Source organism: Pteropus medius, unplaced genomic scaffold (assembly GCF_902729225.1).
Source record: "Pteropus medius unplaced genomic scaffold, Ma_sr-lr_union100, whole genome shotgun sequence".
Classification (NCBI taxonomy): Eukaryota; Metazoa; Chordata; class Mammalia; order Chiroptera; family Pteropodidae; genus Pteropus; species Pteropus medius.
In genome coordinates, this window is record NW_024340700.1 from 2,980,702 (window position 1) to 2,995,038 (window position 14,337).

The 14,337-nt window shown below is 43.4% G+C and overlaps 1 protein-coding gene across 3 annotated transcripts in view; it reads right to left on the reverse strand.

Annotated features, from left to right (window-relative positions):
• PRKN (parkin RBR E3 ubiquitin protein ligase) overlaps window positions 1–14,337 on the reverse strand; it is a 1,016,620-nt gene that overhangs the window by 807,521 nt on the left and 194,762 nt on the right. The window lies entirely within an intron of this gene.

Here is a 14,337-nt window from a genome sequence, read left to right on the forward strand (position 1 = left end):
AACAAAGCATGCCAATCAAATGTGAAGCCGCTGATACAGATTCCGTGACTTTCTATTACTCTAGCGAGATTCGACATCTAACCTCATCCTTGCTGGGAGTATATGTGTACGTTCTCGAACAAACTTTAATTGAAGACTGCGTCTTGCCATAGATTATTGGCTAGCACCCCGTGTCCAACACTGAGTCTCAAATTTACATTTCTGTTTTATTATTCTCTACCCTCAGAAACGGACTCACATCGGCAAACTGCCTACTGGATATTTCCACTTAAAATTTATTTGAAACCTTAAACCCCTCCAATGAAATGTATTAGAACCCCGCCCCCCATAATATTCCTCTTTTTCCCCCATCCTCTCCCGTCCCTGCAGCCATCAACAACTAATGCGTGTTCAAACCAAATATCTGCGTGTGTCATATTTAAATATTCTTCTCTCATATCCCACACTCAGTGAGTTTATGGGCAAGTTCTAGTAAAACAGCCTCAAAAGCATCAGAAATCCACACACTTTTCTCCATTGCAAGTTCTAGCAATGTGGCCAAGTCCCATCCGCAGACAACTGCGTTGGTCTCCGAATTAAGCTCCTTGCTTCCAGCAGGTCCTGGCCTCACTGCCTTCTGTGTCACCCTGAAAAATGCTCAGCTCCTGCCACTCCAGGTCCTCTGCACCTGCTGTTCCCTCCCTCGGGACTGTTTTTCATCAGATATCCTCAGCGCTGGCTCCCTTGGGTCTTAGCTCAACTATCACCATATTAAGAAGATTTCATATAAATCTAAGGTAGTATCACCAGTCTTGAGCCCATTTTCTTTTATTCGAAGCATTCACCATTATCCGAAATTTACCACTGTTATTAGTTTAACAGCTAGGACTGAGTTTGAGTGAGTGTAGTAAAGCACTGTCTACAGAATCATAACCAAAACGGAGTGTGTCACATGTCACAAGGAGCCTACACGAAGCTGTCCAGGGCTGGCCCAGGGGCTGTGTGACACCACCAGGCACCCAGGTTCCTTCTATCTTTTTGCTGGTGTGTGTGTGTGTGTGTGTGTGTGTGTGTGTGTGTGTGTGTGTGTGTGTGTGTGTGTGTGTGTGTGTGTTTAACCTGTGCCCTTCCTCTTTATGACGTTCTGACAGAAAGCTGTAATGACTTATTGCTCTCGGGATGCAAGGACCTGGTGTGAGAGCTGGGACCGTGCCTGTCTCGTCCCCACTGGAAGAAGGACAAGGCACACGTTTACAGTTCATATTCGTTGACAGCTCGTGAACCACTGGGCCCGGCGATCGCCCCTCCCGCGTCGGGGCCCGGTCCCCGGCCCCAGAGCTCACGCCGCGCCTAACGGGCCCTACGCGCCCCCCCGGGTCCCCTGCAGCACCTGCCCCGCGGCACCTGCGCCTGCGCGGCCTCCTGTACCCGCACCGCCCGCCTCGCCCGCCGGGAGTCGCCCAAGTGGCCCGGCCACCTCCTTCCGTTTCTCTCCCCGCAGGATGTCACGCCCTCGGCACAAAGCCGCCCCAGCTCCCTAAATCCCGCCTGATTCCTGTTGCCTGCATCGCTCCAGGGCTACGGACCAAACAGCCGACGAAGACGTCTAAATTCCCGAGCCCGGGCTCCGAGCCCCGGCTCCCGGCGTCCGCCCGCATCGGGACGCCCCTTCCTCCTTCCTCCTGTTCCCCCCCGTTCGGGCCCAACACACGACGGCAGCTCCGCACTGCTCCGAGCTCCGTGCCGATCTTTCCGTGTCTTGTTACCTCTGCACAGATGTCTTTGTGACTTTTCAACACAGGAAAAGTCATCTTATCTCTGTGAGGCTCAGCCTCCCACTCTGCCCGCTGAGACGCCCTCCCCGAGCCCTCCAGCCGCACTGTGACGATGGTGACAATGCTGAAACTGCAATACCAGCAACTGACGGCAAGGGGTGCTCTCCGCGGGCCAGACGCCCCTAAAGTCCTCCACGCGTGTTCATTCACCGCACGCTCAGGCCGCTGCGAGGCGGCCAATGCTGCTTTTCTCATTTTAGGACAGGACGTCAAGGCACAGGATGGTTGACTGACCGACTGACGTGCAGAGGTCCGCAAAGGTGATAACTGGCGGCCCCCAAGGCCAAACCCAGGGTCGCTCCACGGGCACACACATTCGTCACCGGTTGTAAGGTTGTTGGGAGCGGGGTCCATCATATCTCACTTGTAGCATATAGGGGTTTTCAATAAAAGCATGTTCAGCAATGGGATTTTTTTTTTTTAATTGGTTGTATAAATACAGAATGAGAGAACTGGCTTAAATATAGACCTTGTGAAGAAGAGCCAGGGGTTTAAATTGACGATGCAGCTAAATAAACCGTGTCATTGATCCTGAAATAAAACGCTGGGCCACATTAATCCGCAGAGCATCCTAGGGAGCGTGTAACTGGTCCAGCACCGAGGCGGCCGGTTCTGCGGGCTGGCACTCGCTTCACTCCTTCAAAACGGCCAAGCGAGTTTGTCCAAAAATGTAGGTGAAATATACAGATGCTAAAACGGGGAGAAAGGGTTTAAGGACATGTCCATTTTCTTCATGTTTGAAAGGGTTTCGTGAACAAAGGTTTCTTATGATTTAAAAGGTCCTAAGCACGGGGCGTGGGCATCTCTTCCCATTTCTCAGTCAGTATTATCAGGTTGGCGCCTTGCAAAAGACCGGGGCGGGAGGATTTACACCTCAGCAACTCCAAGGCTACAATCAGAACTTTTTATCACGGAGACATAAAGTTTCCCAGCAAACCGCTGTATTTAACCCAATCAGAGCTGCTGAAAGAACTGAGAAGCCTCCTGATACAGGATGGACGGTGATTATGAATGCTGTGGAGTGTGAGAGGTGGGACCCGCAGGCAGAACGCATGACAGGGACGCATAAGCAAATGTGAGCAGAGGCTGGAATGTGGTCTATGACCGGTAGTCAGCCCTCTGTGTTTAGTTATTTTTCTCCTGTCTATAAAAGAACTACTTATAGATAAAACTCATTCAGTCAAAGAAATGATCTGATACTTAAAGTTCTCTCATCAATCTCTTATGCCAAAATAATAATAATAATAATAATAATAGAAAAAATATAAAGAATCCAATATTTTTGAATAGAAGTCTAGTCCATTGCAACATTCTGCCACCAGAAACAGGAACTGAAAATATCAAGTCAAATACCAAACCCTAAAGGACTATCAACAAATGTATTGTATTTTTCAAATTCATAATACAAAATCTACAGGTATGTTTTCTAATCAAACGAAGCCTTAAAAGTAATTAGTGAATATATTGCTATTTTCATAAAGTAATAATCGTTATATTTGTCTACTATATGTCCAAATTAATTTTTAAACTTTCAATGACAACTTTTTTATAAATTGAAATCAATCAAAAGAAGAATTTCCCCTTTTTTTTTTATAACCGATTTAGTCTTTTAATAGTCCATATACCCATTTGCGGGAAAATGGAAACATTTATAAAATTGTTTACTATCGGTGAATAGGAATGATAACCAATATGTGATATTCAAAGTTTAAAGAAAAAAACAGCAATGGAATGGAGCTGAAGATAAAAAATAGAGATGAACTCAACAATATTATATAACATCATATGACAAGCAATACATGAAGACTGACTTACAAGAAATCAACCTTTCCTTCTAAAAGACTCAAAACAGAAACACAAAAAGATACTAATTTAATAGGCAAGAACCATGCTACTAGTTTTAAATGGACTACGAAAGGATAGAATATGTAAATTTAGCATTTTCATTCTGCTCAAAACTGCAAAAGCGACAAATGACTCGTTTAAGTAGGTCCTGCAATGCGCCTGGTCTTCCAAGTGCCCCCGATCCTCTTGCCCTCCCCTCTAACTTTACATTCGAGTGGCTCACAAACTCTTCGGAGCAGCCTCAAATCACTGTGCCCCTCGTCAAAGTAAGAGAGTTTGGACAGCAAGTACTCCTGCAACTTCGCTCCCAAAATGACATGGTGTGTTCAGATACACCCAGCACATTAAAAAAGAGGTGAACTCCATTAAAATAGAATGTACTCTCTTCTTAAGGTTACAGTGTGCCCTAAGACATAAAGAAGCTCCCACAATTCATACAATGCCATTCTGAGGTTACCCTGAGTGTGGAGTCTGGAACAGGACATTTGGCATGGGGTAAACTTGTTCTCTTTTGGAGTGGTTTAAAACAAAATAAATTTCAGGGTGAATCTATTGTACATCAGAAATAAATGCTTTTTCTTTTCTTTTGAGAATGGGTCATCAAACTAAATTAGTAACAGTTTAAAATGTGCTTATATGTAAGCTTTTATAGGTATAATTTCAGTCAATAAGCATAATAATCTTATAAAAATACAGGCACTGTTCCTATCTTCAATTTATAGATGAGAAAAATAGACGATGGAGAATTTTAATGACTTGCCTATTGCAGAAAGTCTGACTTTATAGAGTGATTTGTCTCCTCTTCATTATATCTGTGTACTGGAAACCAGAGTAGAATTCTAACTGATTTCACCTAGTGTGTGACATTCTTGAAGTTTTACTTCTCTGTTACATATGGCAATGAGCATATGTTGGACATGACCTCATAAAACTCCCCTGTAATAAAAATAAGTATCAAAGAAATGTCAGCGTCTACAGGAACAACGTGTATGTCAACGTTACTCAAAATGAGAGTTGACTGAGGGGCGAAACAGGTAAACTGAGGAAGCTCACGTTGCCTCGTTTGAAGGTTACGAAGTTCTCAGTGCCCAAGTTTGAGACAGCACTAGATATGTCTGTTTTGTTTTTATTTTCTCCCCTTTCAGAACAATGTTTTGATGAATTATGCATAAATTGAATGCAAACACACAGATCCAATTCCCTTTGAAATACTTAAGGATGTAGAAATGAACAGAAAATATCCTCGGCGAAAACCATACTGAGATTTCAAAAGTCCACACATTTGAAATAGAGTTCGTGATGTACCCCAAAGCATAAATATCACGGGGCTCTCACATGCCCCACTTCGCCCTCGAATGTCAGAATGTTTTATTAAAAAGCAGAGCTCTGTGCCATAATCAGTCTCATGATAAACCATAGAGGACTGACCCTGCGAATGCGAAATGACCAGACCCAGCAATAGGAAGAAACATTTAGAGGTAAAATAAAACTAATGACAGAATAAAACCCTCAACAAAATGCAGTTTACAGAAATGCAATCCACAAAATTTATAATTTTCTTCCTAAGAACTGCATACCCCAAGTTAATATGTGTGTCTGTATGAAGGTACAGATGCACAAAAGGCTAAGACAAATTTTTTTAAATCCACAAGTCGTCCAGACTAGAGCACTCTAACTTTATAAATCACGGGCTTGCCCCACAAATCAGGAACACCCAAGATGTTCGATACCTTGCAAATAAGTCTGCATGTCCTGTGTTTTAGCTCATGACCAAAGAATGCTCTCTGAGCTCATCCTCTAGGGCCTTACAAAGGCTCCTGCAGCGACAGACATCCACTTATCTGATGTTATTTTCGTTTAATTAAAATTCTGCTTCTAAATGGTTTTTGAGAGCTGTATTCTTATCAATATTGAACTAATTGAAGGAAATACGACACATTAGGACAGGAAGGTAAAACTCTCCCTGTCCTATTTAATTTTGTTCTCTGTCTTGTGGGCATCACTGAAGTTATAACTAAAATAAATTATTTTTACTACATGTTTTACACCATCTCCCATTTACCGCACGTCTAAAGAAGAGGAAAGATAGCAAAGTGAATATGTACCAATGTTAATCTATCAATTCGAGCTGTGACTCGAGCCCCCCTTCAAATGGAAAATGAATGAAACAGGAACTCTCATTGATCAGCCATAAGTTGAGTCTGGTACATGAGCTTTAAAGAGCTTTCTCATATAAAACCTTTCTTGGCTCTCTGACAAGTAACCCCGGGCTTGTCATAATTACTTGGTGAGAGAGAAGGAAAAGGTAGGATTTGGGTGAGTGATCTTTTGGTTTAGAAGCTTTCGGGTGGATGGTATAGACACAGATTCACGTTTCGGAAATTCTTCTCTAAAGGAAGATGACTATATTCAATGAAATCGGAAACAAAATCAGGTCAGCTGGAAGACTGCATTTGAGTCCAATAACAGAGACAGCGGAGCAGAATATTCGCAACGAGGACTTCGCTGAATAGTAATAAAATTTCTCAGTGTGTAATAGCACCTCTTTCATTTGTCAGGGTTCCTAAGAGACAGGCTTTTGCCTTATATTCTCTAAGAAAACACATCCTGTGTTAAGATTGGAGGGATTGGTTTGCCCCTGAGTTTCTCTCCCTCACACCTTGGGATATGAGCACAATAAGGGCAGCGGCAACGTCTGAGAGATATGAGCCTATTAGATAAATCCACAGACCATATATCTTCAGCCTCTTATAAGCTAAAAAATCTCAACGGTTTTTTTTTTTTTTCCTCCCCTTCAGTCTGCGTTTATCCATGGCAATCCTCAAAGACGTTTCATAAGCCCGCGGGGGCACGCAGATGTCAAGATTTCCTTTCAACAGAAAAATAACATTTCTGAGGCTTCTGAATTATGTAAAGAGGTAAGTCATTCAGAGACTCTTTCTGGCTGGCACATGTAAATAGCCAGACACAGATTAAATTCGGGTCTTCCTGAAGTGAGCACTTGCTGTGTAGAGATGATCATCCTCAGATTCCAGGCTCTGACACTTAGCCGTGCTTACCGGCTGTTATTCTAACGTGCCAGTTCTGTGGAAGCGCTCGAGAGGGAATCTGCGTTCACCTAAATGAATGAGGCCAGCCGTTTCGTTAGCAAGTCAGCCCTTGGGAATAAAAATTCTTTTTCCTGAAGTGTTTGAGACTCTCACTTATGCAAATGCAAGAGACCATTGTATGACTGTTCTCAGAGTATATGGCATATAACCTGGCTTCCTTTTGTCTTCCAATCGGAGAAAAAAATGAATGTTTAGTAAAACGTATTGGCCACTTATACTGTCCTTTGCAGAATTCTTCTTTATAGATAAAGAAAAAATCATGGCCGAACTGTTTCGATGTTCCGATTTAATCTAGCCTCTCTCTCTCCTGTATAGGAGTCAGATTGAAAGGATTTGAAATAAACTTAGTTTGTGACTGGAACCACCTCATCCCTGGATCCCTCCCACTGCATGCGTGTGTGACGCTCACGAAAGGGGGACGCTTTTTGAGTGGGTGTTTCCTGTCGCCATTAGAACCTCAGTGGCTGCATGAGGCTCGCTTATTTTCTACAGCGATCGTGCACGGCTCAAATCCATTCGGAAAATATATACAACCAGAGTACACAACTGTCAAGAACTGTTTATTTTTGTTTACTTGAAAATTTGAGAAAGGCTTTGAAAATAAATACTACCTGTGTCCATTCAGACCTACAAGGTACTAAAGATGCTGATTAAGAATTCAAGGAAGATGCCTTAACACTTCTATAAGAATTATTGGCCCTACGCTCAGTGCAAGTTTGTCTTTCAATGTCTCTGAGATGAGTTAAATTATTTTCTAACTTCTCATGTTGAAAGTCACTCACTAATAAACACTGTCCCTTTAAAATACACACAAATAGCATGCTTGCTTACTTTCTATAGGAGAGATTATTTCTATTCCTCTATGAAAGAGGGAAAACTTCTCTTTTGTTTTTTTAATTAAACTTTATCTCGAGGTCGTTGCAGGTTCACATGTCGTCACGAGAAATGAAATAGAGAGACCCAGGCACCACTCCCAGTTACCCCAGTGGTGACGTCTGTGAAACTACAGGGTGACATCACAGCCGTGCGATCAGCTTGGTACAGTCGAGACACAGCACAGCTATCCGCACAGGGGTCACAGGCTCTTTCGCCGCCACGCACTCCTCCCTCCCGCTCCCAGCGCCTCCTTAACCCCTAGTAGCCACTCGTCTCTCTTCCTCCTATAATTTTGTCATTTCAAGAATGTTATATAAATGGAATCATTCAGTACATGACCTTTTGGGACTGGCTTTTCTTCACTCTGCGTAACTCCCTTGAAATCCATCTAAAATGTGTATCGATAGTTCGTTCCTCCTTTACATACATATTTGTGAAAAGAAGCGAGCACTGAACTCTCTTGGTGAAGACGGCTCGCTGCTTTCGCATGGGGCTGCACGCTTTTTTAGGACCGGCCTGGCGTGGGGTGCGGACGCACCACAGTTTGGGTGACCAGTTGCCCCTCAAAAGGCATCAGGGTAGTTTCTCATTTGGGGCTGATGTGAATGATGCTGCTATAAACATTCACCTGTTGGTTTTTGTGTGACCATAAGTCTTTATTCCTCTGGGACAAATGACCGAGAGTGTGACTACTGTGCCATGCGGTAAGCGTGTGGTTAGTTTTCTAAGGGACTATCACGTGCTCCTACAGAGCGGCTGAACTGTTTCCATCCATATTTCCACCAGCGATATGCGAGTGACCCCGTATCTCCACATCCTCACCCGCATTTGGCGTCGTCACTGTTTTATATTTTAGTCATTTAGCTATTTTAGTGATGGTGACAGGTATTACTTTGTGCATCCGCAACTCGCCACACCTTGCTGGAGTTGTCCTTTGACAGATTCAAGTGAAACGTCAAAACTTGACTCCCTCATGTCCCTTTACCTCCTGGGAGAGAAACCTGAGCCGGACCACACCCACTTTTCGACATCCATATTCTTTCCATTTTCCTTTCGTCTTTAAGACTCTTAAAATCTTGCCAATGACAAAACAGAACATACTAACGCATGAAAAAAAGAATCAGAATCTAACGGTGTTTCTCGAACCGGCCTGTGTACATATCCTCTAGGAACTACGAATTTTAAGAAACTGTTTAAAATGTTGTGGTATCAGTTGCATTCTAATCTCAAAAAGGTCTTTCACCAGTTAAAAAGACAGAACCTCTTCTTTTTTATTATGAAAATTGTCATAATGAAATTGTGGTCTAAAGCTACTGAAATGTGGTCTTAAGCTTGAGAGAAGTCACCAAAAAACATTTTCTTTCTAAAAGAACTTGAGAAACACTGCCCAGTACCCGAGGCAGCCATCAGTGTCTACAAGCCCTGGACAACTGTCGTCCTGGCGTGATTATTAATAGAACCTTTTTTTCCATTTTTGAAAGTGCCCCACTTTGTATGACAAGCTATGACGGTCATGTCATCTATGATCACTATGAAAAGCAAGAAAGAGCAGGAGAGCGAGAGGGAGACCCCGGCGAGCCCACTCAGCACCCCCGCCCGCCACTCCGCCCCTCATACAGCAGGGTCGACTCTGCACTTGTTCCTGAAAACGCTACGCAGCTCAGATGCTCGGGTTTTTTTGTTTTTTTTTCTCAGCCGTAACTTCTCATTGCACATTCTGTGTACTGTAAAGTACGGCACTATAATGATAAAGGGTAACTAAACAGAAGTGAGTAAATAGTTATGAACAACTGGTCCAAGATTACATAAAAATATCAAAGAATATTCTTTGATATCAAAAATATCAAAAATATTCTGCCAATTCCATACCGTTTAACAAAATATAACCATCAAACTTGCAAATAAATGCCTAGGCTTTAACATAAAGTCTTATATGAAAACAACTGGCTGGCTTCTCAACACCTAAATCACTAAACTGAGACCTAACAAGTTACAGAAATATCAAAAGTTTGCTTCTTTAATGTACTCAGGTATACTTGAGGTAATAATTTCAGTAAAATACATGACACCTTGATAAAATTAAAGGAATAAATAATAATATTATAAGTGATAGCCTACATATTATCATATAAAGAATGATTAGTAATGAACCGTTCTTAATTATTAAAAACACAGAAGCAGAGTTATAGGGGGCTGTTTGTACGCTTTTCCCTGTCATTTGAATTTTTATAACGACCATATATTAATTCTATAGTCATAAAAATACAGCCTAAGTATATTAAAAGGAAAATAATAATGCTGAAAAATAATTAAAAGGACATTAAGAAAACACCAGCTTTCAAAAAGTTAGCTACACGATGTTTGCTTTTGTTAGGGGCGGTTCAAGGCACACACAGGGCATTCCCAATGTCCCTGTGCAGTTTTTAGTTTCAGAGTTTAGCAGGTTAATTAGAGATATGATCAAAACAACCTATAACGTTTCTGAAAATAACAGGTACATTTTCTTACAGATTTCAAACACTTGAATTCTTTAGCCATTGGATATGATTTACCCTTTCAGTGAAAGCTGGTTTTCACTGCTTACAAATTTTGAAATATATATAGTATATATCACTACAAATATAGCCCATTAAATAATCTGGCTTTTGGGGGTTATTTTTCTTTAATATTTACAGCCTAAGCTATTAAAGTCTAAATGTCTCTGGCCTTCCAATCCTAAATCTTGTCATCTCACAAAGCTTAGAAGAATAGGGGCAATAAACTGATGCCCTTTAATGCCTACCGCAGAATGACCTATTATACGAAACGATGGTCTCCAAATGTGTATATACATTTTAGCATCATAAAATTGAATATTTGTTTAAAGGAATTTAGGGGTATCCATCTGGATGAATCCTCTCATGAAGCAAAAATTTCTGGGCAAAAGTAAGTCGTACTTTATTTCCTAGTTTGGATGTCTAATTCATTATTGCAAAGAGACGACAAATAGAGTGACTTCCCTATAGCCTTAATTAAATATAACGAGGTTTCCATGTCCAGGCTGTAATGGTTAATTTTATGTGTCTACTTGACTGAGCCAGGGAGCCCAAACGTTTGGTGAGACACGAGTGTTGGTGTGTTTGTGAGGACGTTTCGGGTGAGATTAACATTCGAACGGGTAGACTCTCCCCAATATGGGTGGGCCCCATCCAATCCTTGAAGGTCTGAACAAAAATGCTGACCCTCCCAGGAATAAGATTAAATTCCTCCTTCCCAGAAGCATTCAAGTCAGGACACTGGTATTCTTCCTGTCTTTGGACTTGAACTGAAATATCAGCTCTTCCTGGGTCCCGAGCCTACCAGCCTACAGGCTGGATCTACACTGTCACCTCTCTTGGTTGTCGGGCCTTCAGACTTGGACTGGAGCTAAGCTTGCAGACACCTCGGGACCTCTCCACCTCCATAACTGCATGAAATAACCCCTTATATTCTATCTATCTGATCCCATCTCATCCCAACTTTCCCTATTTCATCCGAGCCTGATGGTTCTGTTTCTCTGGAGAACTCTAATACACTAGCTAATAAACCTTATTGATATTAATGATATTGATAATAATACAGCTTCTGTGAATACAATAAATTCTGCTCAAACAGTTCTTATATACATTCACGAGTCCCTGTCATTTTAACGGGATCTAATTGCAAAGACCATCAGTTTTGGTATACACAATGGCATTAAAACCTTATTTTCTTTGTATGATTCTTAATAGTAAACGTAAAATCACGTAGAGGTGATTTCAGGGATGTTTGATATGTAGCGTGTCAGATTTGGGGCACAAGAGAAGGAGTGAGCCGTCATTTCAATGGGCCCCGAATACTCATTGCACGAGCTGACAAGAACTCTTTCCAAAGAAAAAATATCAACTCACTGTAAATAATACGGGAAAGATTAATATTTTATACTGTGTACTTGCAGGTATAAGGAAAAAACAGAAAGAGACACTGTTTATGGAATAGAAAAACATATAACTCTCTCCAATTTGCTTCTAACAGAGTGTAGCAGAGATCCACTTTACGAAAATATATTTTAAAAGCAATAATACCATGATGAATCTCTGCCGAACACTACAACTATAGTTTTCCATTTTTACCAAATTTGTTTAGCGGAACTATAAAATGTTTTAAGCTTGCTACATCCAAATTCCACTATTCGTAAGATAAGTAAAACCTGCATATGAAAGGGTCAAAATGTATTTATAAACTCCACAGAGTTCTTTTCAGTGAAAATATATAACAATTATACAAGCACATATATACACACACACATAAACAAATACACACATATATTCACCCCAGCAAGATACCTATCCTGTTATCATTGTCTTAACTCTCTAATTGATTGCAGGTATGCTCATCCTAATTCATGGTGAAAAGGAGTCTTGTGTCATTCATGGTGACCTCTTAGACTCTGAAGTAACTGCCGAATAACGATAACGACGATCACGATGACGATGACGCTAATCAGTGCCGACATGTATATAGTGTTTACTACTTGTCATGCTCTGTGCCGAGAGCGCCACAGAAATTAGCCATTGTAGCCCCCACGAAATCCCAGCGACAGGCACCGTTACTGTTCCCGTTTTACGAAAGAGCAAAGTAAAACGCACAGAGGCCACATTCTCTAAGCAGGTAAGATACATTTCAAAAATCAGTTTGTCTTAGTTTGTAATATTAAAAAACTGGATACTCCCTAAATACTTGAGTAATACTATGATATAAACTATAGAGTATCATCCATGCACTTGAAAACAAAGATTATAAAACAACATGAAAATGCATAAGAGACAACATTAAGCAGAAGAAAATCAGAATATAAAAGTGCTTTTTCACACTGATGATGACCATGTTAAGAGTCAGCCACCCACCCCGCCAAGGGCCAGGACTTGGGGTCCCAGGTCGTCAGGCAACTGATCCCCAGTCCCCCCTACCTTCTGACAAGCTGAACCCCACTCAATACACACTCCCGCGACTCACTCTGAACCCCGCGTTCTAGCCTTCGCCTTCCGGGGTCCTGGACTGGAGTCCTGGAGCCACTGAGCCAGCACTGCTGTCCCCACATCCAGAGGCCCTTCCCTTCCTCGCTCTCCTCCTCCTGTGCATGTGCTTCCTTGCCAGTCATTCCCCCGAAAACGTCCTGAAGACGGTCCCGTGGGCGGATGATGCCCCCTCGCCTGGCTCCCCGCCTTACTCTGTGAGCAAAGGAGCTGCTCAGGGCTCTGAACCCCTTCCTCCGTGGCAGTCGCCCGTAAATGTGCAGTGAGCCCCAAAGCCCCACACCTGCTTTCTCAACTGCCCACGGCACATGTCCACACAGACCTGCTGCTGCCACCAAGGGCCACCTCGTGTGAGAGCCCCTCGGCCTTCCCGCAGCCACCCCGGCCTCCGACTCCCGTTTCTCCCGCGGGACCCTGCTTTGCTCCAGCTCCCCAGGCGCATCACCGCAATGCCAGGCGGTCAGGGCTCTGTCCACACAACTCCAAATTCCCGTCCTGCCCCGTCGTCGGCGCCTGCTCCGGGTTCTGGAACAGGAACTCGTGCCTTCCCCGGCGCAGGCCGTGCTCCCGCTCCCTCCCTGGAGCCCTCAGTGTCCCTTCCCCCTTGGAAGCTGCGGTCACCTCCGTTCAGGTCTGTTTTCGCCACCTTGAGGGAACTCAGGCTTCCTTTGTCCCGTAAGGGGTATCGAGTCCTCATCTATTAGGCTGAAGCACAGGAAATGTCTCGCTGTTTTAACCTGGGCCACGTGGTTCAGCCTAATATTCCTCTTGATCTTGGAACCCCACACAGAGCGGTCCCCACAAAAGCAGGGATGGGTTTGGCCCGTCTTTGGGATCCCCTGAGAATCCCAGAGCATTAGAAGTTTTTAAGAAGTATCTCTCAAAATAGAGACTCTAAATCAATACATAGCTTTTCCATAAATGGTTGTAAAAATCAATCTCCTGTTACAATCAGTCTGACCGATCTGCTCGGGCAGGTGGCAGAGGTGTGACGCTGCAGACCTCGGAACCGCAGAACGCCTGGCGGGACAAATCACTTAGGTTCAAGGAGCTGTTTTAAAGTCGTTTGTTTGTGGAGAAAACATTCTTGGATTTAGAGGTTGGCAGCTACGGTAAAAGCTTTTTAGCTGACTGAAATAAAAAAAAAAAATCAAAACCCTTTTCAGCGCAGACACCTCCTTATAGAAACAAACTGCCTAAAAGCCAGGCACAGCAGTTTGTGGCCCAGAGCTAGCACCTCTGCCCTCAGAGGGAGCCGCCCACGGGTGGGGCCACCTGCATTTCTACAGCATCCTTTGTACCTTGAACGCATCTCACAAAGCGGGTAATGTCAACATGGAGGAGACTGAGCAATGGACGTCAACAAGAGGGGCCTCTGTGTGGCTGGACATAGCTGCTCCTGGACACAGCGGGGCCTTACACGTCTGCAGACAGGAGCACAGTGGACCTGTGCTGGCTCCGTAAAAGGAAACCTGTCTGCAGGGTGCTCTGGGTCCCCAGAGAGCATGTCCTCTGTCGTGCTTCCACAAGGAGTAACTTCTCCCTGCGCTGAAGGGCATGCTTCCCCAGTGCATGACGGCCAAGACTCCTAGGTGACAGCACTGTCCTCCTGTCGCCCAGCTAGTGCTCCCCTTATCCCTCCAGAGTCCCTGTTCCGGG